This window comes from Pinus tabuliformis, chromosome 6 (genome assembly GCF_031772625.1).
Source record: "Pinus tabuliformis cultivar Carrire ecotype Pingquan chromosome 6, CPIR1, whole genome shotgun sequence".
In the NCBI taxonomy this organism is placed as follows: Eukaryota; Viridiplantae; Streptophyta; class Pinopsida; order Pinales; family Pinaceae; genus Pinus; species Pinus tabuliformis.
Window position 1 is genome coordinate 2,054,100,864 of NC_142292.1, and position 23,227 is coordinate 2,054,124,090.

Consider the following 23,227-nt stretch of genomic DNA (forward strand, 5'->3'; position numbering starts at 1 on the left):
TTTATTATTTATAATAACTATAACACAACAACAACTTAGAGATATAATTTATGTTCCATCCAATCTACAAGTATTGACATTTTGATTAATTTAGTCATGTAATTTGTTCATAATGTCATGGTTTAAATGGGTTGAAAACTTAGAGTTTTTTAATTCTATGGTTGAAAATTTTCCATTTTTTTATCTTTAATGTTATGGTTGAAAACAATTATAATTTTAGCGATCTTTAGTTGTTATAGCACCATTTACCACTCTTGGTAGATCTGATGCTCTGATTATGGCCTAGGGCAACCCTTCCTTCCAGACTTGATCCAAAATCTAAAAAATTGTGTTTTATTCCCTATACGCTACTTTTCCCTATGATAAAAATGTGTACATATAGGTCAACATATATCCAAACCATGTACATATGTTAAAACACTTAAAAAAATTAAATTTCATTAATTTCGGGCAGAGTTCACGAGTTTTACCTGTTACTCACCTCCTATTACCTGTGGCCCAACTATTTCCCAACTGGAAAAACCAATTTGGAGATGTATAAATAAACCTCCATTAGAAGGCCTTAAGGGAGAAAGTATGAGATATTGATTGTTACATAGTAATTTGTCACTGTCTCTCTATCAGTCTCGCTAATGTGTCATGAATTCAAATTTATCATGCTCATGCTCTCTAATCTGGCCAAATGACCCACTTTGCCAAAGTTTTTTTCATCATCGCGACTGTTATTAAAATAACCGCGCTGACTGGCGCCTCATAGTGCAACGAATGCGCTTCCAGCACGGAAGCACACGGGTTTTCCGCGCTGGTCGAATTTCATGAGCCAGCGCATCCTCTATTTGTATTGAGTCGCGCTGACATAACCTTCTCTGTTATTAAGATGTGATGTCAGCGCTCCAGTGCAGTTATACACCCGCACTGATCCAGTTTGGGCGAGTTCGTTCTAACAGCCAGCCTTCCAGATGACTCCAGACCTGGTTGTTGGCCTTGTAAATGTCGCCCTCCCTTCTATGGCATGTTTGTTTGTCATTTGAGCCACCTTCCTTGGAGATAAGCTCATCCTCCCACCATTCATGGAGACTCCTTCTCCTATTTAAACCTCTACCATGGCCATGAGCAGCTAGTTTGGATAGTGTGGAGTTGATAGTGCTTAGAGTGCTGCTGCTAGTAGGTAGTTGGTGTGACAAGTGTGGGATTGCTAGAGAGCTTAAGGAAGGTTGCGAAGTGTTGCTTGTGTGAGAGAGAGTTCTTGTCTTGGGAGATCTACTTCCAAGGGTGAATGCTTAAAGACTTGCTGGCTGGACCCTCTTGAGAAGGATTCAACGTCAGAACTTTGGTTGTACTCTTCTCTGTTATTGATTAATAATAGATGACTACTATTATGGTTCCACTCTCATTTGTCTTTGTAATGGTTAATGTGAGTTATGTCCTTTCTGACTGATGTATAATTGCCTTTATTAGATTTCACGCTTGTGTTTGTGTTTCTCTTCGTGTGTGCAGGTATCTATTCATGGGGATCGTGGAGGATCATGACCGGCCAAAGCGAAGGAGCGAGAGCGACGGCTCTTCATCAAACAATAGCGTTGGAATCCAAGTAGGTGTTCGTTGCCTACCTTTTATTTGCAATTAGGAACTTGCATAGTAGCATTGACTGATTGTTGCTAGACCCATTCTGGGCTAGTAGGGATCGCCTCTATCCGTAGAGGGGATTTACCTCTCCAACAATTTGGCGACTCCGCTGGGGAGCTGGCCTTTGTCTCTTTTTGTTCATTCTTGCTTTGAGTTTGATTGTTACTCTCTTTTCAAAGATCGGGGATTAGTTCTTTGCTTTTAGACTTCCTGGTTTAATCTGGGAGGTGCCTTGATTGTTTAAAAAGTTATTGCCTTGGTTTGGGAGCTTTTGGCTTGATTGTGCCTGTTTTTTAGCTTCAGCGCGGTTTATATCAAAACATTCGCGCTGACATCGCATAGCTGTTTCTTTGACTTTGTGGTCATCGCGCTTGTACATTTGACAGTCGCGATGGTTCTGAAAAATGAACCAGTGCGGCTAAGCCGTGTACTTCCGCGCTGACAGCGCTTTGTTTCCACGCGTGGCTTCTGGTCAGCGCTTTGTTGCCGCGGGTTAACCCGCGCTGATCCTGTAGAATTGAATTTTTTTCAATTTTGCCTCCTGAGCCTGTTGGTTTGACTATCCCCTGCTCTTTCCACCTGGTTTATGACTTAATTTCTATTGTCTGAATATTGAAGCACTTGCTTGCGAAGTCTTGTTGGGCAGATCTTGTTTTTGTGTCCTGTGACCTGGTGTTATCATCCCGTTTTCGTTGGATTGGCTTTGTTTTGTCACTCGTTCACAAAGATTTGTTACTACTTGCCTTTGCTTTTGCGAAAACCTTCCTCTTTGCTTGCTTTCCTTGGTTGTTTAGGTGATTGTCATTGAACCAGTCCTCGGATTGTTTCATTTACCTTTCACTACCCAGGCACGGATTACAGTTGTCTAGGGTCAACCGGTTTTTTTTCACACTTGTCGTGTTTTTCATTGAGTGATTTTATTTCTCTTTACTCGGTGTTGCTGTCTCTCAAAATTCATTTTTAAGTGCATTGTGCCATTGGAAAAGAAATCGAACTAATATCTTTTGCATTCAATAGTTAATGGGAAAAAGAGCATTTCATTGATTTGTGTTCTCAAAAGGAAAGTCTCATTTCTTTGCCATTAGCTGCATTAGATTGTTTGATTGATTGAGTTCATTTTGTTTGATTGAAAACTCTTAACCCTCTCATAGTTAGAATTCATCGAACGAAATGGTATTCTTTGGCATGTAGTTTGCATCTAGGTAATTGTGAGAGATCACATGATAAGGCCTGAAACCGAAACTTAATTCAAGATCAACCATAAAATAAACTGAATAAACCTAAAAACGCATTGGAACTTAACACAAACATCTAGAGGTCTAGGCTAGAGACGTGTTCCGGCGTCTTTAAACATAGTCACTATTGTTTCACATTGCGGTTGGGTGATTCCTCCTTCTGTGACTCGATAGTGGTCTAACACGGATTGTGCTCCCACGCACCGTCGTGTATATAGGGAGACCCCACCAGGCTTTTATCCTTGATCCATAGGAAGCCGAGTCTGCCGCCCTGCAAACCGTAACGCACCGAACATAGCATTCGGGAAGATTGACTGCAGTACGGAAAGTCCTTGGTTCTCATACGATTTCCAAGGTGTATAAGCAGTTTTACGAATTGCTTGGTAAACCCTTTGCCTAGAGTCTCCAGAGTAGTCACTTTTGATCCTTTTCGGACTCCCTAAAAGAAAAGGTGCCAGTGAGCGTCTTGTCACTTCGTGCTCATTAAACATTCGAAGGAGACTAGAGTCATCTTTTCGTCCTTTTCTCGACTCTTGAAACATGAAAAGGTCAAGTTTAGTTGATGTGTCTTAAAATTTATTCGGCCACGTTAACATCACCTGGTTAGATCTTGTGTGCGTTAGTTGAGTACGGTTCTTTATCGTTAGATTCCTTTAGGTCTTGTGTGGGGTTTGTCATCCTGGCTGACCCGTCAACTCCCGTTCCAAGTGATCAAGGCTCTCCATCTTCCACTGCTCCTGAGGTACCAGTTGCAAGCGATACTCTTCCTGTTATCCCAAGTATCCAGCCTCTCAACTCTCGTGTCCCGGGCGACGAAGATTACGAAGAAGATTGGAACCCTATCTGGGAGCCTGACGAGGACGATATTCCTGTTACCCCTCCTGGTGTTTCGTCTCCAATGTCTACCTCCCACATGGATGAGACATCTCCCAGCGCAAGTGAGACACCTGTGGTGTCGAATATTGACACTCCCATCCCAGCTACTTCTCCACTCCCCCCACGTTATCAGTCGTTGAGGGATAGAGTAGCTGCCAGGACTCCCGCTACGACTATGTGGGATCCTCATGTCATTCCCACCACGGAACCCTTTGTTTCACAACCCCATACTACACCTGTTACCTCAGTTCCCACGAATCCAACTGTTTGTGTAGCACACTCGACTCCGGTCGTTAGTGCCGTGACAGCGTCTTCATCTACGAACACTGGTGCTGGTCCCCCTCACGGTCAAGTGAGTAGTGGCCAGCCGGAACTCTCGCCTAGAGTCGTCGACCCTGCACAAAGTGCTCCATCCTCTTCTGGTCTTGTTCCAGGAGGGGGGCCATATGATGCCTATGGGTAAGCTGTTCAGGATCCGAACGCACAAGGTCCACTCTTTTATTACGATTCTACTGGTCAATACCTCTAGTTCTCTCAAACCTTGCCTCTTCAACCTTTCGTTGAGGTTTCGGTACCGTTATCCATTGCTTGGGACTCTAGTACTCATTCTTTTCATGGGGGCCAAGCAATCCTTGTGCAGCTTCAAGGACCGCCAAATCAAGGCCAGCCACCTTATGTGCAAGCCCCCCAAGGGCAGCCACTTTATGGCCAGTCTTACCTAGGACAATCTGGGGGCCCACAAGGACAACCCTATCAGGGACAACCTTCAGCCGCTAGTGGTCCATCGTTTACCTATCAGAGTCAACCTTCTGGTTATCCAGGGCAACCTGGTACCCAACAAGGTTACCCGTCTGGACAACCAGGACAGCCTTACATCCAACAAGGCCAACCTGGTCTCCAGCAGGGTTATCCCTCTGGACAAGCTGGGCAAACTTATATTCCTCAAGGTCAACCAGCAGTCCAACAGGGGTATCCTTCTGGGCAAGGGGGGCAACCCTACGTACAGCAGGGCCAACCCACTGCTCAGTCTAGTCATCCTTCTGGGCAAGGGGGGCAACCCTACGTACAGCAGGGCCAACCCACTGCTCAGTCTAGTCATCCTTCTGGGCAAGGGGGGCAACCCTACGTACAGCAGGGCCAACCCACTACTCAATCTATGCATCCTCTTGGGCAAGCGGGGCAACCCCACGTACAACAAGGCCAACCCACTGTCCGTCCTAATCATCCTTCTGGACAGGCTGGCCAACCTCAAGGTCAACCGGCCGTCCAGCCTGCTCAACCATCTGTTCCACAAGGACAACCCTTGGTTGCTCAAGGACAACCTGGCGCCCAGCAAGTACGTCCTTCTGGGCAAACAGGTCTATCTCAAACCCAACCAGGCCAACCTTCGGGCCAGATGGTCCAAGCCCAACCTGTTCAAGGACATTATTCTGGGCCCCAAACTCAAATGGGTTATCAAATGCAAGGTGGGCCATGGCCCCAACCTTCTTACCAAGCGCAGCCTTCTTATCAGGCTCAGTATGGAGCTCAGCAAATGTATGGCTACCAGCAACCCCAGGGGCAAACTCAGTTTACCCCTTATCAAAATTATCAACAGATGCAGGTCACTCCTTACCAAAATTATCAGTATGCTGCACCTGCAGGTCAAGTTGCTAATCCATGGGGTGCTGGGGGGCAGACCCAGGGTCAACTGTCTGCGTATGGACAGAATCCATATGGACAGAACCCCTACGGGCAAAGTCCCTATGGGCCAGGCCCCTTTGGGCTAGGCCCATCTGGACAGAGTCCATGGGGGCAACCACCACCTGGTTGGAACCCTGGTACTTCCCCTCTTCCATAGCCACAAATGTCCTTTAACCCTCAGTTGCCTTTCTTAGCGACGTTGGAACTTCTAGATGTGTCCAAGTTAACGAATGATCCCATTCTGCATAATCCGTATTGGCCACCAATTCCGACTAAAATACCCGGTGATTGTCCAAAATTTGATGGCAAAGCTGGTGAAGATCCTCAAGCCCATGTCATGACCTATCACCTCTGGTGTTCATTGAACTCATGGCTTGATGACTCTATCCAGCTCCGTCTCTTTCAAAGAACTCTCACCGCTCAGCCGCTAAGTGGTATATTGAGCTGAATCGCGGCACGTTTCAAGATTTCAACTCGTTGGCTATGGCATTCCTAACTCATTTTCAGTTACCCATTCGGTATGAGACAGGGACACATCTCCTCACGTCTCTCAAACAGGACACGGCTACGCATATATCTGATCATATACATGAATGGAGAAGGCGTCGTCGCTTGATCAAATTCTGGATTCCTGACCAACTCCTGACCGATTGGTTCACGACTTCCTTTGTCTCTGCGATTGCGCGAGACATCGCCATGGGAGCTTGTGTAACTGAAGAGCAAGCTATCGTGCGTGCTCAGTACCTTGACTTAGTATACTCTCAGTCGGGTACTTTATATGATTATTTGCCAGATGCCCCAAGGCCTGGACAGTCCAAGGCTCCGCCAAAACCATCTGTTGACGGAGTCATTGGCTCTATAAACTCGTCATCAAAGAAATCAGCCGCGAACCCTGGGAAGCAAAAACAGAACGCTTCTAATGGAAACGCTTCTCAGGGCCGATCTAATTCTAGGAGTACCTCTGAGGTAAACGCCATTCAGTCCACCGCGGCGGATAAATCCTCAAAAGGGAAAAAGAAAGGGAAAGCTAAGGATAAATCCGGACAGCCTAAGTAGGATCCCCCTAAGCCTCCACCTGAGGAAGGAGCTAAACAAAAACCTAAGTATCCTTGTCTCATTTGTGATGAGGATCACTACACTAAGGACTGCCCAAGGTGGTTCGAAGTTAGTCGATTATTAAAAGGTGCTCCTGGGCCTCCTGCCGTGCTTAAAGAGCCTTTCCCTTCCCAGCAGACTCAAATGGTGGCAGACCCATCTCAACCCTCCTCCTCGTTCGGCTCTCAAGTGTTCATGGCTGGAACGATTCCCATCCATGTTTCTACTTGAGCAAAAGAATATCCATCTCATGCCGGGAAAGAGCCGGAGGTCCCCTCCAGCACTCCTCCGTCCAGTTCTGGTCCTCTCCACATCGAAAGGCCCAGCACTGAGACGATCCCCCGACCCCCTCCAAAAGGTGTACTCCAGAAGTCGTCTTACAACCCTAATGCTCGTGCTGCCCAGCATTATAGCATTGTTGAGGACTTAGCTCAGGCTCCGTCTGCTATGTCCACTCTAGAAGTCCTCCAGAGCTGCCCCTCCCAGAGGAAGTCCTTGCTATCAGCTATTGGTGGCATCGACCCGGCTGATTCCGATTTGATTTCTTTTGATCTCGAGGGTTTTACACAAAGACTGCCTCACCAAGTCGCTTTCCTTATACAGGTCATCATCCATGGCAAAACAATTCATCGTACAGTCATTGATGAAGGTGCCTCAACTTGCATCATGTCTGTTGCTTGCTGGAAGGCTATTGGTTCTCCTACTTTGAGTCAGTCTCCTATGACGTTAGAAGCCTTCGATGGAAGAGAGTCCCGTCCCTACGGTATCCTCCAACGCTTGCCCATCTCTTTGGAAGGAAAGATGGTAGAAGTAGAGGTCGAAGTTGTTGACGCCAATCTTACCTACAACCTCCTCCTCAGACGTAGCTGGACATATGCCATGCAATCCGTGGCCTCCTCCCTTATTCATGTCATTCGTTTCCCTCACCAGGGGAAGATTGTCACGGTGGACCAGCTCTCCTTCTTCGCCTCTTCTTCTGAAGGTAATGTGCCATTCGTGGAGCATACCTCTAAGTCATTCGAGAGCGTGGGTGCCAGACTTTTTAAAGATCCCACTTTAATGGGAGTTTTTCCCCTCCCACCTCCAAATCTCGCCCCTATTAACATGATCTCTGTACGTTCTGATCCGTGGGTTCTTCCTCCCGCTAATCAGGAAGACTCTTGGGGTGATATGATGTCGTTGAGTCCTGCAGAGCTCAACTACATCGAAATCGTCGCTGCATCGGCTCCCCCCGCTGAACCTGCTCTTCCGAGCAGTGTTCCCGATTCATATGTTCATTTCCCTTGGCTAGGAGATGAGGCTACTTCGGATCCATTAAAGGAAATATTTCCTTCCGACGAAGCCATCATAGAGACCATGTCTCTCGAAGAGCTCCCTTGGTCAGATCATCACCACCGCTCTTCGTTTCTCCCTCCCCATCCGGAAATGATCGCATGTCTCGAGCGGTTTGCTTCGTGTATCCCATCCCCGCCCCTTCAAACACCTATTCAGCTTTACCAAGTGTCTTCTGAGGGAAATATGGGAAACATCACGCAAACCCAACCCATCGACATCTCTGTGAAACCAGGGATTGTTGAATACATTTACATAGGAGTCACTTGTACTCCAGAGGAGGTTCAACTCTACACTGCTTTATTTCGCAAATTTCATGATGTCTTCGCATGGTCCTATGAGGAAATGCCCGGCATCGACCCCAGTATCGTGGTGCACGAAATACCGACGTACCCAGGGGCTAAGCCTGTCTGTCAGCGCCTACGCCCTGTGCACCCCCGAAAGGCCGCAGCCATCAAGGCCGAAGTCGAAAAGCTTCTCAAAGCCGGATTCATTTACCCCATTCCACTTACGGATTGGGTTTCTAATATAGTCCCTGTGAATAAAAAGCAGGGTACTATCCGAGTCTGTGTTGATTACCGTGATATCAATCGTGCCTGTCCGAAGGATAACTTCCCTACACCCTTCATCGATCAGCTTATTGATGAGTGTGCAGGAAGCGAAATTTACTCGTTTATGGACGGCTTCTCTGGCTATAACCAGATCAACATTGCACCCGCGGATCAACATAAGATGGCTTTTATTTGTCCTTGGGGCACTTTTGCCTATAAGAAGCTCCCTTTCGGTCTCAAGAATGCCGGCGCCACGTTCCAACGTGCAATGTCTTATGCCTTTCATGATATTCGTCACATTATACAGTCGTACCTGGATGACCTCCCAGCTCATTCAGTCAAGCATCAGGACCATCCCTCTCATCTTCGCGAAATTTTTCTTCGCTGTCGACACTACCGTATTAGGCTCAATCCTCATAAGTGTGTCTTCTGCGTGGAATCTGGCCAACTACTTGGGTTCATCGTCTCCCGAGAAGGCATCCGTCTGGATCCCCTCAAAGTCGAGGCCATTCTGAATCTTCCTCCCCCTGCTTCTTTGCAGCAGTTGCAAAGCTTGCAGGGCAAAGCGAATTTTCTTAGACTATTCATTTCGAATTATGCCGAGGTGGCTAAGGGTTTCACACGGTTATTGAAGCGAGACACACCCTTTCGTTGGGATGCTATCGCTCAGGAGTCTTTCGAGCGACTCAAGGACCTCCTTGTCTCGGCTCCACTATTAAGACCTCCAAACTACCACCGTGATTATACTCTCTATCTAGCTGCCGCCGACACCACCATCGGCATGGTTCTGGTGCAGGATGATGATGACGGCAATGAGCACGTTATCTATTACCTTAGCCGCAACCTCTTGGATACGGAAACTCGTTACGCTTATGTCGAGAAGTTGGCATTGGCTGCTGTCTGCGCCGTCCAACGTTTCCGGCACTATATCCTGTTGCGCACCACGACCGTGATTTCTGACTGCAACCCAATGACGTACATCTTGTCGCGTCAGCTGTTGGGGGGCAAATACTCAAAGTGGATCGTAATCCTCCAAGAGTTTGACTTGGAGTTTACTGCTGCCAAGTCTAAGAAGTCTCTGGTCTTTGCTGAATTGCTTTGTTCTTTGCCATCTCCTTCTGCACCATCTCGTCCGGAAGAGCATATCCCGGATGAAACGTTGTTTCTAATCAGTACCCTCGATCCTTGGTATGGGGACATCATCGTATATTTGCAGACGTCTTCTTTCCATCCCAATGTTTCGAAAGACGCTCGACAGAGGATTCGTCATCAATCTCAACCCTATCGCATTATTGGCGATACCCTGTACCGCTTCGGCGCTGATTCCGTTCTCCGCCGATGTTTGACTCTCGAGGAGGCTGAGCGGGTGTTGAATGACTGCCACTCCAGTGCTTGTGGCGGCCATATGTCCGGATATGCCACCGCCCAGAAAATCCTCCGTGCTGGTTATTTCTGGCCTTCTATCTTCAAGGATTGCATCCTTGCCGTCCGTGCATGCCACGACTGCTAGATCTACCACCGAAAAATGCGTGCACCTCCTACACCACTGCACCCTGTTGTTACCGTAGGTCCTTTTGCCAAATGGGGCATCGATTATACATCCTGTAACCCTCTTTCGGCCGGGGGGCATGGGTATATCATCGTTGTCGTGGATTATTTCACCAAATGGGCCGAAGTGATGCCTACATTGAATGAAGACGGTCACACAGCGGCGCAGTTTTTGTTTAATCATGTCATTACTCAGTTTGGAGTCCCTCAGGCTATCGTCACGGATCACGGAAAACATTTCCGTAATCACATGATGACGGAACTAACGACCCAACTAGGCTTGCGTCAAGATAGTTCAACCCCGTACTACCCTCAATCCAATGGCCAAGTTGAAGCGATGAACAAAGTTTTGATCACAATGCTCCAACGTACCGTTGGTACACACAAGTCTAATTGGCATCTCATGCTGTTCCCTGCCTTGTGGGCCTACCGGACCTCTGTGAAGGACGCCACCGGTTTTACCCCTTTTCAGCTAGTTTATGGACTGGAGGCCACCCTTCCTATTGAATGTGAGATTCCTTTGTTAAAGTTAGCTGTCGAGTTGCTTCCCAACACCACTCTGGTGGAGGAATGGCTTCTTTATTTAGAACGGCTAGACGAGACCCGTCGCTTAGCTTCTCTAGCTATCAAAGCACAGAAGAAGAGAGTTAAGGCTCACTTCGACAATACCATTCAACCTCGTTCCTTTGTTGAGGGAGATCTAGTACTGCTCTACGATCAAGCTAAGGATAAGCTAGGGGCAGGCAAACTCAAATCCATGTGGCTAGGCCCCTATATCGTAAAGAGAGTTTTGCAGAAGGGCGCATATGAGCTGATTGACTACGAAGGAAATCCTCTCAATAAGCCCCGTAACGGGCTTTATTTGAAAAAATACTATGCATGATTTCATGCACCTAGTTTGTACATACGTGTGTTTTTTAGCAAGTATGTTATGTGTGTATGATTTCATGTTTTGCTTTGGTGTGAAGGCGTGTTTGACTCTTATTGTGTTTTCTGCTTCTTGTGCAGATGTCTAGTGCACCTTATGTTGGTTTCGCTGATGGTGCCTGCCGTAGCACTTGCAATTTGTCTTCTGCGGCGTGGGCGATCTATGATCCTCACGGAGAGTTGCTAGACCTTTAAGGTGTGTGCTTGGGTCGCACCACTAACAATGTTGCCGAATACAGTGATGTAATTGAGTTACTAGCCGAAGCAGTTGATCTCGACATTCATGCATTGGTGGTGAACCTGGACTCTCAACTTGTCGTCCATCAACTCAACGGGTGATATTCCGTCAGAGACCAACGCATTCTAAGGTTGTATTTACGTGTAAGATTGTTAGAAAGGAATTTTGATTACATTACATATCAACACATTCCGAGACAATTAAACACATTAACTAATGCATTGGCAAACCATGTATTAGACAGACATTTGTGTAACAGATAAACATCATACAAGAAAACATAGAAAGCATAATAAGACCATAGAATAAGCATATGTATATAAATAAATCCTTTTCCAAGCATAGTTTGCATGTGTGTTGTCATGTGTGCTTTTAAGCTTGCATAAAAAATTAAAATATGTGGGTCGTGTGTTATGCAACTGATACATTAGATTACATTTGTGTTAGACATTTGCATAGCATATAAAAACATCATCACATGTAAAAGATCCATCCAAAATCAGTATATATATATATCACGTGGCGCACCAAGGCGCTCAAAAATAAGTGTATATGTCTAGATAAGGCCGGTGTCCTCAGTACATCTGAGACACATGTCTCTCAAAAAACATCAGTGGGAAATAAGACCTAGATGTCTACTGTGGTGGGTTATGCTCTTTGTAGCATACAGCTGCCCGTGCCACCCGCCTCAAAAGGCGGTGCATCCGGGGTTCCACCCCCACTATGTGGATCTGAGATGCTATGGGGACCTCCTCTATCCCCTGGTAATCTGGAACTCCCGCCAGTAAGCCCTCAAGGTTCTGGGTCACAGTCTCCATCGTATCGACTCCTGGAGGAGCCAGGGCCAGGGCTCCGGTGCCTTGTGCCTCTCTCCGTGCCTCTGGGGCTAGACCAAGGGGTCTCGTGGGTCCCACATCTGCATATCATAGCATTCATCGTAAAGACACGTACATGAAAAATTAAAAAACATTACAAAAAATAAAAAATTAAAAAGAGATCAAGTGGCTTACCACCATCGTCCCAATGCTCTCCCGCAGGCAGTGGCATGTCTGGATCACCGCGGAAGTCTATGCCAGCATATGGCCAGTCCTCTACAAAAACAACCTGTCGATCCAGCCACTCTCGAAAATATACACCCCATGCCACTGGGCGGCCGCCACCTCCTCGCGGCATGACATGGCCCCATCGACTAGCCCTCGTCTCCCGGGGACCTCTGGGTGGATCCACAACCATGTCCTGAAGCTGTAAAGCCAGTACCCGCTCCAACATGAGCGGGAGTAAAAGCGACCCATAACCGAACTGCTTCGACTCACCACGTCGACAGTTGCTCAGTTGTCTCTTCATGCTGGTTGTTACTGCTGCTGCCCAGTTGAATATGGTGGGCTGTAAACACTCAAGAGCTAATAGTAGATGGGTCTTCGAGGCCTCGTGATTGGCCAAGCAGCCTGCTGCCCGGGTCACCATGAAGAGTATGGTTCGAAGGACAATGTCCTCCACCGTCGAAATAGCCACCTTCCCACTCCGCGTTTTACGTGCCTGTGGGCACACTCGAGCCATCAGCATATCGAGGGTTTCACCATTGGGTCGTTGCCCCTCCAGAATGGGCATCTCACCTCGGCCTGATAACCCGGTCAAAAAGTAGATATCCGTGTAATCGAACTCGATATCACGGCCTCGAATCGTAAACTTTCCATCAACAGGATTCCAGGCTCTGATTAGGAACTCGAGGAGATCGGGTTGTGCTCGCAGGCGCGGAGTGAGGAAAAATTTGAGCAACCCGCATGCCCGCATTGCATTACGACACCCAGCATCGGCATAAGCCGCTATATCCTCGTTATCGTGAGCTCTCTCTTGCCAAACAAATGCCATTTTGTCCTGCATGACCACAAAAAACCATTAGAGCCCTGACCGTTGAAGTTTATACGTTCAAATTGATAAAAATATAATTTCACGGCGTCAGCGCGACTGTTTTTAAAACAGTCGCGCTGATAATGGCGCCCTTTGTTTTTTTCCTTGGGTCAGCGCGGAAGCACACGTGTTTTCCGCGCTGATCCGAGGGTGGTGTGTGTAAAAATTATTCGATCAGCGCGGACCCGATGAGGAAATCCGCGCTGACCAAGAGCGCATTGAAGCTCAAAAAATTTGCCCAAACTACCACTTCCCACTGTGGAAATGCTGCTAAAAGGACTCAAAATGAAGCGTAGGGGAAGGAGAACCTACCTGGAACAAATTGCAGGATGGATGGTGTCCGCACGGGATGGAATTCGCTCCGTCAACCTTGCAGCTCCACAACGTTCTCCACGGCTCAAAATAGTAACAATGGTAAAAAGTTTCTTTTGCCCCCCTATTTATGGTAAAAATTTATAATTGACCATGTTTTTCATAAGTGTGGGTTTGTTGTCATGTTTTTACCATGTATTTAGAGCCAATGTCGCTGTACTATGCTCTTATGCATGTGTTACTATGATTTTAACATGTCGAACAGATTTACGCATGCGGTGTTCTTGTGCAGATTCTCGTAACCGGCAGGGTCACGACGGTCCTATATGCACTTGGTCCCAAAACGTCGTCTTTAAGCTCTTTTTCGACGTAAAGCAAGAAAATATGGCCGAGCTCCCTTTCGGCTCGTTAAAAGGAACGAGAGGCGGTCGCCTTTAAAGCTCTTTTTTCGACCGTTTAAATTAAAAAGATTGCCGGGTGTTTGTCGTTTCGCACTCGTTATTGGCTCCAAAACGACGTGCTTCTGACCGCTTTTTTACTTTTTCGGGTCCAAGTTACTACTTACGAAAAGTACTCCTCGATCGTACCAGTCGGGCGGTTCTTTCGAGCATTGTTTTATACTTTTTCGAGCTCGCGAGACACAACTTTATGAAAAAGGACCCCCCTGGAGTTTTCTTTTTTGCTGTCTTTTCAGACTCTCTAAACAAGAAAAGACGTCGAGTTCTTCCTTTGTCAGACTCGTCAAAACTTAATGACATCGGACACCGTCGAAATGACACTTTCCAAGCATATGCTATCCCCGTCAAGCTTGTCATCCAAAAATAATCGGGGTACCTTCCAGAAATGGTGGGGAAAATGGAATTGTAATAATTTTCGTGTCGGCAGTATGTCGCTCTTGAACATGGCACTAGTCTGCATTCGTGTCTGGGTGGGGATTTCTCATCTTGTTTTACACTAGCCTCCGTGGGTTTGGGTTATCCTATTTGGCCTCTCATCTGCTCATTGCCTTGTCACCATGACCTCTGCTCATTTGATGTCAGATACTGCCAAATCCGATGTCGTGCCGCCGATATGTTCAAGAGAAGTTGACCTCTGCAAACTTACAGCCTCCCTCTGATGTCTCACACAAAATATTTTATCCTTCTCTGTCTCGTGTCGATGATGAGGGAAACATTATGGCCCACCTTCGATCAAGGTTACTTCCTGTCGACTTCCGCTCATTATCCAGGAAAGTGACTTAGAGACTCCCTTCAGGTGCCTTAGAGCCTGCATGCCTCAATGGCAGGTTCTTCGTGTTCGACGTGAGGTTTTCATCATTGGCCTCCGATCGAATGATTCTGTGGGTGTTCGACACCAGCTCATTGATTCACACGCCGCGGATTGTACCTATAAGTACCTTGAGGACCATTGTCATTATTGGTGGTACCTCTCGCGTCTGTTAACAGTTTTCATTATTGGCTGGTAATCAGACGATGTTCATGCATGTTCGACTTCAGCTCATGTATTCACATGCTTGAACTTGTACTTTGTTCGGGTCGGGATAGAGCGCAAGACCCTGGGTTTTTGTCTGTTGCAAACCAGGTTGTGATTTTGTGGATTATTATTACATGACTCATTGATGGATGGCTGCGCCCATACCTGAGTCTTTTGGGATGGCTGCGACCATACCTTTTTATCATCATGGTCTCTTCAGCTGGGTGGCTACGTCCATACCACAGACCTTTTCCGTATGTCTTTTGGATGGCTGCGCCCATGCCTAGACTACATGTAATCGAGATATCAGTTGTACATACGTGCAGGTTCTTCCTGGTGGTGTTCCAGTTCAGCGAGTTTTGTAAAGCATTTCACCCCTCCCACTCTCTCGGGCTTCATGCTTTAGGGGGCATCTGTTACACAGTAATTTGTCACTGTCTCTTTGTCAGTCTCCCTACTGTGTCATGAATTCAAATTTATCATGCTCATGCTCTCTGATCTGGCCAAATGACCCACTTTGCCAAAGTTTTTTTCATCATCGTGACTGTTATTAAAATAACCGCGCTGAATGGTGCCTCATAGTGCAACGAATGCGCTTCCAGCGCGGAAGCACACGGGTTTTCCGCGCTGGTCGAATTTCATGAGCCAGCGCATCCTCTGTTTGTATTGAGTCGCGCTGACATAACCTTCTCTGTTATTAAGATGCGATGTCAGCGCTCCAGTGCAGTTATACACCCGCGCTGATCCAGTTTGGGTGAGTTCGTTCTAACAGCGAGCCTTCCATATGACTCCAGACCTGGTTGTTGGCCTTATAAATGTCGCCCTCCCTTCTATGGAATGTCTGTTCGTCATTTGAGCCACCTTCCTTGGAGATAAGCTCATCCTCCCACCATTCATGGAGACTCCTTCTCCTATTTAAACCTCTACCATGGCCATGAGCAGCTAGTTTGGATAGTGTGGAGTTGATAGTGCTTAGAGTGTTGCTGCTAGTAGGTAGTTGGTGTGACAAGTGTGGGATTTCTAGAGAGCTTAAGGAAGGTTGTGAAGTGTTGCTTGTGTGAGAGAGAGTTCTTTTCTTGGGAGATCTACTTCCAAGGGTGAATGCTTAAAGACTTGCTGGCTGGACCCTCTTGAGAAGGATTCGACGTCAGAACTTTGGTTGTACTCTTCTCTGTTATTGATTAATAATAGATGACTACTATTATGGTTCCACTCTCATTTGTCTTTGTAATGGTTAATGTGAGTTATGTCCTTTCTGACTGATGTATAATTGCCTTTATTAGATTTCACGCTTGTGTTTGTGTTTCTCTTCGTGTGTGCAGGTATCCATTCACGGGGATCGTGGAGGATCGTGACCGGCCAAAGCGAAGGAGCGAGAGCGACGGCTCTTCATCAAACAATAGCGTTGGAATCCAAGTAGGAGTTCATTGCCTACCTTTTATTTGCAATTAGGAACTTGCATAGTAGCATTGACTGATTGTTTCTAGACCCATTCTGGGCTAGTAGGGATCGCCTCTATCCGTAGAGGGGATTTACCTCTCCAACATTGATACTATAGTGAGATTATCCCTGATTAAGTCTGAAGAATCCATGTGCCTCCTGCACTCCCCAAAGCTTCAGGAAACCCTTGCCTCCTTAATTATATATATCCCCCATCTTATTTGAGATATCCTTGTGTTCGTGATCGAGGAAGATTGTTGAAGGCCGAGAAAGGACGGATCCTAAGGACGGTTCTGCTTGGAGCTGGAGAAAGACTCAAGTCGTATTTCTCCACCTTATCTATAGCTTACTTCAATAAAAAGGAATGTTGTTCTGTTTCCGACATGAAATGTGTTTATGCATCAAAGTTGTGTTGTAATTAATTTATGAATCTTTATCGATGTATAATTAGTCATTCATTTATATGATTTAAAGTTAATATCATGTGTATCCTTTATGTTTCTACTGTCATGTATGTTCTATTTGAATAATTTTCAAGTTTCAAGAAAATTGGGAGAAGCTAAGGGTTTGCACCCTGCGGGATCTACCCAAATGAAGGACATCGGGTAAGGACACTCCTACACGATTTAGTAGATTAAGGATGTTTAATGATTGTTTGAGCATTTATTGTTGAGGTTTTCCCTCTGCTCTATTAGGGTTCTCAACCCAAATCCCTAGGATGATTTCACCTGTAATAGAATTAGTGAATCCACTGGCGATAAAAATATTGTTATTCCTGGTTTGGGTTGTTTGTTCTCAATCAGGGATCAATTTCTTGATTGCTTAATTTTGCAGTATTGTTTGGTTCATTACTGTCCCAGGAATCAAGACTGATCTTCTTGATCAAACCTTGATTTTTGGTTTTTCCTTATAAAGCTTTATATATGTTGTTTACTTTATTTATAGTAGCGTATACATGAATATTCTATAAAGAAGACTCACGTATATGTGAGTTTCCCATATTAGAAATGTGTGTGCACGCTTCTGTGTTTTTGCATAGTCACGTACACGATTTTTTGGATAATTTTTTCAAATCTTTTTGCCTAGTTAGGTTTGTAGCCTGGTGATTTTGGTTGTTGTTTGGTCATTTGCTTTATAGAGAATTTAATTTTAGTGCAAGCTTTCTTTTTTAAAATCTCTTTCTCAGTGAAAATATTTGGCCTAGGTTTGCTTCTTAAGCAAGTTTGTAGTTTGTATCTTGGTGTTCAAGGCTTTGTTTTGAAGTTCTTGGTTGTTCTGGTCTTCTAGAATAGGAAATTGTTTTCAATTTAGTTTTCAAGCTTGGATTTCAAGTTCTATTGCTTTGCTATCCCTTGTTTGGTGGCCTTATTGCTTTTCTTGCTTTTTGAGAGTCTTTTTGACAAGTTTGAAAGTATTTCTTTCTTGTCCTTTTGGTCATTTTGTCGAAATCGTTCGCTGCTATTTGGGTCAATTTGTACAGGTTGTAGTATTTCTTGTTCAAGTTTCGTTCATTTTCGAGTTTATAACTTGCAATATTGAAAGATTCCTTGTGCTTATTTATTGATATTTTGAGTTTTAGTAGTACTCTTGTGACTTCAAAAAGTTGTTTTGGTTTCCTTAAAAGGAAAAGCTCAAAAAACATTGCTTTTGTTTTCCATTTTCCAAGTTTTTGGTTTATGGTTTCGTTTGCTTTATTGTTGAAAGGTGAATTGTTATCTTTTGCAATTTGTTCTGCTTGTTTTGAAGAGAGATTTGTGTTCAAATTTTTTCCCTCTTCATTTTCAAGTTGGCTTATTGTCTCTACAAATAAACACATTTTTGGTTCTTGTATGAGCATCCATGCACTATCATTATAGTTTTCATTACAAACCTTTTATTCTTTTTGTTAGATTTTTGGGTGTGTGGAGTGTGTTTTATGAAAAGAAAAGAAAACTATTTTTGCTTAAGTTTTCATAGAACCCAAGTAAAGATAACTCTTCATCGAAGAAAATAACTGCATTGGCATGTAGCTAAGTTTCTATTTGGTTTCTATTGAGTGAAAAAATTATCAGTTTCACTGTCGTAATTCCCCTGACTTAAAGAACAACTACATAAAATCAAGTGATTAATAAAATGAACTAGAACTTTAATTGTCGTCATTAAACAAACACCAACAAGTTTAGGTTCATTAGGGCCTTGGATTAGGTGAGTGGAGAGTTAACTCTCCAAGGCCGCTCAAATTACAAAACTTAGAAGTTGAATAAAGGGTGAAACCCAATATCGTTAGAAAGACTGGGAGAGCTCCATGACTGGGAGTTAAGCATGAGAGAGAGTGAAGACAAGGATGGGAGATACCCCCTCTCCTTATTGTTGGATCTTGCCTCACGATTGTTCTGTCGGGATTTTGATACAAGTTGGTATCCATAGTGGCCTTTCCTAGGGATCACATAGGTGGCTGCGGAGGGGAATCCTGTGGCACCTGAGGCTGACATTACATCACGTTCAGAAGTATTTTTGGAGGGTACCCTTGTGAAGCTTGGGTGCTTGCCCCGACAAAGGCTGTTGTCTGAAGGTCAGCGTAACTACTTCTAATACCTTCGCTGGTAGACCTCAGCCATCATTATCATAGACTATCTTTAGAAGGCCCCTTACTTCACTTTCTTGTATTTGGTGTCTGGTCCTCATCACCTGGAGCAGAAATACTTGGAAGTTGCTTGATTGGTTGTATCTTTAGGGACTTTATAGTTGAGTGCTCTTTTCTCTTTGTATATAGTTGGCTTTAGGTATTTTTGTCTTATCACTTTTGGAATTTAGATTCTGAGTGACCGACCTACCACTCCGTCGATCTTGAAAGGTTTTTGATCTTTCTTATGAAAGTTGTGGAGTCACCTCCTCAAGGGAAAAGGTTTTGATTGTGCATATATCTTCCTTGGAAATTCATTTGTACATTCCCATAAGGGAAGGATCTGCAAATAAGTTAGATATGGCCAATATTCTTGTGGAAACCAACCAAGGTACCCTTCCAAAAGGGGATCCTTGTGCTCTTCCTTTCTTTGGAAACATTGGTAACCCCTTGTTGGCCACTTTGAATATTCCTGGATTGAATGTTAGACTACCAATTTGGTTGTGGTCCACTCTGAATATTCCTGATGTTCTTGAAGCTTCTCAGAGGAATGCTTTATTTCAAGGGAATCAAAATGGTGTTAATTGTTCATCTTCTTTGAAATAGAAATCTAGTATTCCTTTTTCTCCTCCCTCTTGTAATAAGAGATATAAAAAGAAGAGAAAGAGGAGGACAAAGAAGAAGAACAATTCTATCCAATCATCATCAACCTCTGCTAGTCATGTTGGAGATGAGCCTTCAGCTGCTGCAAGTCATGTTGGGGGCACACGTCCAGTCACTGCAAGTAATACTAGAAGTTCATCCTCAACCTCTGTTAGCCATGTTGGAGATGAGCCTTCAGCCATTGCAAGTCATGCTGGGGGAATAATTCTAGTCACTGCCAGTCTTACTAGCAATGAATCATCATCAACCTTTGTGAGTCATGTTGGAGATGAGCCTCCAGCCGCTGCAAGTCACGGTGGGGGCATAAGTCTAGTCACTGCAAGTCATACTAGCAATGAGTCACTGACCTCTGCAAGTCATGTTGGGGACTCTCCACAAACCACTGCTACTCATGTTGGCAGAATGGATGTTGATAAGAAACCTAGGCGTGGAAGTTTTAAACCTAAGTTTCCTTGTAAGATATGCAAGGGAGACCATCTTACTCATTTATTCCCTGGTATTCTAGAGGTACAAAGGATATGGTCTGAGTCTAAAATTTCTTCTACTCCTGAATCTGATATGGTTTCTCAATAGTCTCATCAACCATTGGTTGACAATGTGGTTGAGCTGGTGCAATCTCTGGCTGATTACACTCCTCTTTTGGGGAGTGAAGTGCCTAACAACAAAGTCTGTTTGATTTCTAGTATAGAGTCTTTTGGTATAGGGGGCATTCCGGTTTCTTCGATGTACCCCCTCCAAGTTCTAGGAGTGTCTCCTTTGATTAGGATAGTCTTGTTGAGCCTCATCTTCCTTTCGCTGAATCTTTCTATTGATGTATGGTGGATGAAGGATCCTCTGCAAGTATTATATCTTCCTTGACTTGGAAAGCTTTGGGTTCTCCAAAGTTGTTGAAAGATAAGAGTCAATTTTTAGCTTATGATAGAAGACCTAGTGAATCTATGGGTGTTCTTCCTCAGTTCCCTATTACTTTAGGTGGGAAGACTGTCTTAAGCGGTATGATGGTGGTTGATCGCCCTTTAGACTTTAATATGCTACTTGGGCAGGATTATGTCTATGTTATGAATGTTGTTGTAGGTTTTAACCCTGTACAGAAATTACCTGCATACGAATTCAAAGAAAATAAATAATGCGAGAGCATAACCCATAAAACACATATGCACAGAGATTTTTTCCTGGATCCCAAAACCGGGACTACCAGCTTGATTTTTCATTATGTTCCTTTCAATGTTACAATACATATTTATACATGCCGAAGCATCCAATACCATGGACCGAAAACCATCGCGTCCAAAAAACATGTGCGAAAATCATGCACAAAACCATAGGTGGGTCCGCCCAACCTAACATATGGTCCAAAATCAAAATTTTCTAGGGCGCTGCCCCGGATCCCATAAAGTGGGGTTACGGGTGCCCTTCAAAACCCCTATTAACTACGTGGAAAGAATATAACACAACCCAACAATCTCCCACTTGTTGTTTTCTTTCCACAGGAGAGATTAGTCATTTTTTCAGCCATGAGATTCCCATTGCTTCTCTACACCAAGAGAACTTCTCAGAGCTCACAAATTTTGTCAATGCATCTGCAGTATTCTTCGAAATGTCCACCTTTACCAGCAACACCTTTCTGTCTTCTATCATATCCCTCACAAAGTGATACTGAACATCAATGTGCTTTGTCTTTGAATGATAAGCAGGGTTCTTTGCCAAGAAAATTGCACTTTGGCTGTCACAGTCTATTCTTATAGCTCCCTGTACTAACCCCATACTTGAACACAATCTCTTCAACCAAACTGCTTCCTTGCTTGCATGAGTGGCTGCCATGTATTCTGCCTCTGTAGTTGATAGTGCCACTACAGATTGTTTCTTACTCATCCAACTGACTGCACCTCCAAATAGGTTAAACACATACCCACTTGTAGATCTTCTTGATCCAGATCTCCAGCCCAGTCTGCATCAACAAAGCCATGAATATCCAACACTCTATCCAATCCTAGTCTTCCTTGGTAGCACAAACCATAATCACTAGTGCCACGCAAATACCTGAAAACCCGCTTCACTGCTGTCCAGTGCTCCTTCCCAGGTTTTGACATAAACCTGCTCAATACTCCCACTGCATGTGCAATGTCTGGTCTAGTACAGACCATTGCATACATCAGGCTACCCACTGCACTTGCATATGGAACACGGGACATGTCCTCTTCCTCTTTTTTTGTCTTGGGACACTGTTCAGCAAATAATCTCACACCTACAGGAATAGGAACCTTCACCGGTTTACTATCCTGCATATTAAACCTCTGCAGTATTGTCTCGACATACTTCCTCTGGTTTAACCAGAGCTTCCTCTTTGACCAATCTCTTTTAATTTCCATGCCCAAAATATAGTTTGCAGCACCAAGATCTTTCATGTCGAATTTGGAGGATATTTGGGTCTTCAAATCCTGGATAATTTCTTTGTCATTTCCAACCAGCAACATATCATCCACATACAAGACCAGATAGATAACACGGTCACCAATTAATTTAAAATACACACAATGATCTGCTTTGCTTTTGGTGAAGCCAAGTCCCCGTATAAATGTATCAAATTTCTGATACCACATCCTTGGTGACTGTTTTAACCCATACAGAGACTTCTTTAACTTGCATACCAGTTCTTTCTTACCCTTCACCGCAAAGCCTTCAGGTTGCTTCATGTAGATTTCCTCTTCCAAATCCCCGTGAAGAAATGTTGTCTTCACATCCATCTGTTCTACCTCAAAATCAAAAGCAGCAGCAACAGATAAAAGTAATTTAATAGAAGTTACCTTGGCAACGAGAGAAAAAATATCACCAAAATCAATTCCCGGCACCTGGGAATAACCTTTTGCTACCAACCGAGCTTTGTATTTCTCCACCTTTCCTTCCACATTTGTCTTCTTCTTGAACACCCATTTGTTGCCAATGGGTTTCCTTCCAGCCGGCAACTCCACCAGATCCCAAGCCTCATTTTTGTGCAAAGATGCCATTTCATCAACCATGGCCTCCTTCCAGACTTTTCCATCCTCTGAATCCACTGCTTCCTTCACAGTTCTGGGATCATCATCAGTAACAGACAAAGCAAAAGCAGATGGACTATACCTTTCTGGTTGCCTTCTTTCTTGAACTGATCTTCTCACAGCCGGAGTTTGTGGCTCTTCATCTTCTGATTCATCCTCTGCTGTAGAGTCTGATTCTTCCTCCTTTGGTTCAAACTCTATCTTCTCAGGTTCCTTTGGTTGGACTTCATGTTGAATAACATCTTTTACCTCTCTAAACACCACATCTCGGCTGTACACAACCTTCCGTGTGACTGGGTTCCAAAGCTTATAACCCTTTAAACCATCCTTATACCCAATAAAGATGCACTTTTCAGATTTACTATCCAACTTGGTTCGTTTCTCCTTTGGAACATGTACATATGCATCACATCCAAATACCCTCAGATGTGAAAGAGAGGGTTTCTTACCAGTCCATACTTCTTGTGGAGTCTTATCCTCCAATGCTGATGAAGGTGACCTGTTGACCAGGTAACATGCAGTATCCACCACCTCTGCCCAGAATTCCTATCCTAACCCGGCACCACTGAGCATGCTTCTTGCCCTTTCCATCAACGTCTTGTTCATTCTTTCTGCGACTCCATTTTGCTGAGGTGTATATGGAGTAGTCTTCTACCGTGCTATACCACACTTCTTACAAAATT